Source organism: Ruditapes philippinarum, unplaced genomic scaffold, assembly GCF_026571515.1.
Source record: "Ruditapes philippinarum isolate M1 unplaced genomic scaffold, ASM2657151v2 ctg54_1_1_1_1, whole genome shotgun sequence".
In the NCBI taxonomy this organism is placed as follows: Eukaryota; Metazoa; Mollusca; class Bivalvia; order Venerida; family Veneridae; genus Ruditapes; species Ruditapes philippinarum.
Window position 1 is genome coordinate 312,432 of NW_026866108.1, and position 5,129 is coordinate 317,560.

Below are 5,129 nucleotides of genomic sequence, written 5' to 3' on the forward strand. Positions count from 1 at the left end.
CAATTGCAACATCACTCATTTTTGAAAGAGGTTGTTACGTAGACATACTGTTAAGCGACAATGATGATTTATATTTGAAAATATTGTAGTGTTCAATTGATTTGTTTTTGTGGTAACTATCTGACTCATTGGACCGTAATTAAGATCAGTTTGTTTCATTCAACAAGCAACTGATGTTTGGAGATTTGATTTCATTCAAGCGTAAATGTATTTCATAATTTAAAAAAAAAAAAAAAATTATTTCTCATTTCTCATTTTCATTCTAAATCACTTAGACGTTTTTTTTTCAAGCCGCATTTTATAAGAATATACAAATTATTATTATTACATTTATATAATTGTTTTAATCAATATTCAAAATTGACTTTAAGGGGAACTTCAATATTTTAAGAAGAGTGAAACCGCGTGTTTAATCAATCACATATTTATGCGGATTCACTTTACGAAAAAAAGAAAAGATTTTACCTTTGAGACATTCTGTTTATGGATTCCTGGCTTTACACTTTAATCCACCAAATTGATCAAAACAGTTATGACAAAAAAATCTTGACCGTCTCTTGTATTAGTTTTCTACCCCTAGAAAAATCTAAACTGCCATGTGATAAAGGCACCGCGTTTTAAGGTCGACTACATGACCTTAGCAACAACAGAACGATAAAATACATGCAACTTAAGTTTTTAACCGTGAAATTGTATAATCAACAAAAATCAATGCACAGCTCCTGAATTAATGATGATAAATGATCAAAGTTAACATAACATATTGATTTATTTTGTTATTAAACACTGTTATGAGCTAAACGCAACAGAGCAAATAACACAGCAACAAAATTTTACAATTTTAAATTAAATAGCACACAATCAGTATATCACACATAATATCACAATTTAGAAGCTAAACACACCTCGAAGTACAAGCATTCATCAAGTAAATACTATGAACAATCTAGAATACTAAACTACTTAGAGAAAGAATATTCCAAAATGAACATGAACAGAACTTTCTAGAAAGAAAATGAATGAACTTGAGAAATTATATGAACAAAATGAAATTATCAAAAAATGATAGATGCATGAGTAGGTATCGAACCCACGACATCGCTATTATCAACCATGCGCTCTACCTACAAACAAACACTAAATTATCTAAAATAAAGCCTGTATACATAACAACACATACATTCATATTGTTTCATGTGCAGGGATTCATTATATACAATTCCTTAATATAGTACAGTGTACACTAAATGATTAAAACGTTATGGGATATTTTAATGATGAATCGATTATAGAATTTATGTAACTATGAGCTTAGAGTAACAAATAAACTCTTCATAAACTTGTCAAATAAAAGGGATTCATTTTATGCAAATAAACAGTATATAAGTAATATTTGTCATACTTTATGATACATGAAATGAATGTTTATGTCTTATTTTTAATAACTTACATACTTATGTATGTTATGTATTATGCATATATGTTGTTATTCCACCGAATAATATGGCATAAAATCTACGACGCATAGCCAACCAATATTTGGCTATAATTATAGAAAAAATGTATACATGTACTTCGAAACGTAATTCCTATGTTGGGTATAAATGTAGTTGGATTTTACTTTAGGCACAACATGTTTCAGAAACAAACATGCTTTACCTTCTTTAAAAAAAGGGAAAAATGAATTTTAGATGTTAAAACAGTAGTTTAAAAGTATGTTGGATGCTTATTACCTTAAGAAAACAGAGCTGGGTGTGAAATTACTTTTCACAAAAATAGCAAAATGTTAACAAAGTAGTATTTTTTACCTCATACAAAATACTAAAACTCTATAACTGTACTTATTCCCAGAAAGTAATAGAAGCAAACTGTGATTCAGGTATTTGCCCAATGAGTAACGTTAATAAACTATAACATGACACCAAATATAAGAGCTTTTGAGGGAGAAAAATAAAGGCACTTCTGGGGCAAAATGAGGCTTTAACTATATGCTCATATTTGATAATCATGTGTAGAAGAAAGGGACGAACAAAGAAGGCATCAAACATCTGTGAAAGCATCATCCTAATGTATGACAAAAGTTTTAAAGGTATTAAAAATCTACCAACGTACATTATATGCAAAGAAATGACCCACAATTTCTTTTTAATTTGATTATCTTAACATTACATTTTAGAGAAAAATAACTACCCACACCCAGTCCATTTCTGCTACTTTTTTGTGTACAATTATCAACATGCATAAGAATATGTTTTAAAACAATCTATCTTTACTGTAAATAATTTCATCAAAACGTTAATCATTTAAAGCTGTAGCTACGTTGTGCAAAAATTCTAATATTTCTAGAAATATCCTGAAAACAAATGCATACACACATGAATCTCATTCTTTAAATGCATTACACACATAACGTACAGTAACTATACCTGTCAGGTAATTAGACCACGACATTTTATTGCAAATAACCAACATTCACAGGTTACAATAGCAATTTTCAAAGGCATTATAATCTTAACTTTTTAAGCACATACTTTGCACTTACTCGTGTTATATGTGAATGGGTTTTATGAATCTAGTTGCCAAATAATCTAGAAAGGAACATAAACAGTTTGATTTATCATGTTTCTATCGTTTGGAAGTTGGCTTCAAGAGCATTGTTAATACTTTTAAACCTAATAATTACCTATTATTAGAACAATATCTGAATAACGTCTGTAAGATGAACGTATGAACTTATTTATATCATTATGTATAGACTTACTTCCAAATTAACAGATGATACTTATATTTGTAGTGAATCGTACGTTGTGTGTTTATGTTTTATCAATATAACAAGAACGTTTTCACATTGTAGATTAATTACGTATTTACTTAACTACGTATAATTATACACTCAAAATAATATGATATTCATACTTTATTTTACTACACTTAAGATAGTTAAGTGGGATTATACACATGTATATTAAGTAAATGAATAAGTTTGTTTAATTTTTTCAATATCAACTGTAGTAAACTTGATAATTTTTTAGAACCAATTCTGCAGCAACAAAAGCTACAATCTGATTCTATCGTTTGGCTGCATGACCTTTGAATCATTGTTAAGAGAACACATTCTGTAAAATGTCACCACTGAAAGAATTTGATTTATTCGTACATTAAAGTGTATTGAACAATTTAACTTTGATGCAATCATAAGGTCGCTTGTCTGTGAAAGTGTTAAAATTAATTTGAATGGTGTAAAAATGGGAAAAGGGAGATACACCGAGAGCAATGCCGCCGACAAAAGTAGTAAAAAGGTAAAACTTGCAGACTAAGTTTGATGAAAGAAAATGATATATGCAACAACTTTCATGTTAAACTTTCATGCTAAATGTTTATATATGATAAATGTATGCGTTGTTTATATGTATTTGAAAAAGAAATCTTTTTTGTGTTGTAAACAACGAATCCTCATTAAATGCTACAAATTATTAAATGCCATTAAACAAGCAGTAATCAAGCAACATTATTAGGAAATCTGACGGAAAGGTAAATATTAACTTAGGTTAATGCCTAAAGGAAATGGTAGACACATTTTTGATAACAACACAACATGGCTGTATTTTCTTCTGTTGTTCGAAAAACTATTTCTATAGGCTGAGGTTGATAATGCAGGTCATTCATGTCAACTTTATGAAATTCCTTGTATATCAGGATTTAAAAGTAACTGCTAGTAATTGTTTTGTGTAATAAAGCTTTTACTCCTGGGATAATTGAAAAATCAGTTCACGTCGTAAAATAACCATTAACGCCAATATAGAATAACACACATAAACTTCAAACTAGCCTATGACACCCACGAACGTCAGTAAAACAAGTTGATAGCAGAAAAAAAACTAAGATGTAATGTCAATCGATGATATAAATCAGTTAGCAAAATTTTCTAATTAACGTACAAGTAAGCATATAATTTGGCTCATTATAAAGACTCAAATATAGTTTAATGTTATTTTAGCTTTTTATGACACAGTTTAGAATTGTATGTTATGATCCTATATCTTTTTAAAAATCTACCAGTTTATTGTATGTGTAGCATACGGAAATGTTAGAAAGAATGGTATTCAAAAATAGAAGTTCTTTAATAACCGAAAATCCTACTTTGTTAAAAGGAACAATTGTCCAAAAACTTGAAACATAAAACTTGAACTTCTTGCATAGATCAGCTTGGTCACTAAAAACAGAAAGATATGCAAACGATAATTACAAAAGATACTTTGAAATAAATTGAAAGTCGTAGTTTGTGCTATTCCGAGTCGGATATGAATAAAATAACCGTTGCATCGCTTTACAATTTTCGGTTATTTTTATAATTAGAATATTCTTTTCTGGAAAAAAGGGTAGAGTGAATGATCTGAAACTTTGCACAAAGTTATTAGTTAAGACCTTCTTCAAATGGATTATCAATTTCGGAAAATTATTTCCAGCCCGGTCATGTAAAAATAACCTCAGTGGAATCCCTTTTAATTGAGATGAATTTTAATGAATTTCATGAATAATGAAACGCTCAATCTATACATTGAAAGGAGCATTCCCTATTGCAGGTCGAAATATTGTGGCCCTGTCGTAAAAAAACTAACTGCTAGTCTACAGTGAAACTATGTAGTTAATACTTTTACTGTTCTTACCTATAGTGTGTTGAATTTTAAACGTGATTAATTCATTATAATTATGTGTATTAAACAAATTTATTTCACAATTAAGTAGAGACCCTGTAGTAGTTTATTAATATTCTGAGATATCATTGCATTATACCGTATATCTTCAATACGGACAACCTGAAGAGAAAAAAAATTGTGTTAAATAAACTATTCATAGATTGAATACCATATGCTTGATCTTGATCTTTTCAGGAAAAAGGATAATCAGATTGTGTTATGCATATCATTTAAGTTTATTTAGCACGAGAAACCCGTTAGTAAACATGCATATTCACATAATATTGTAAAGTTTGCATCATTCTGAAGCATCCTTAAATTTTACATCAATTTTACATTAAAGTAAAACTAGAAGTTATTTTATAATTTAACAGCAAATTTAATACAAAGTTAGTAAATAGCCTGATTATAATAAATAATTGAGACATCCAT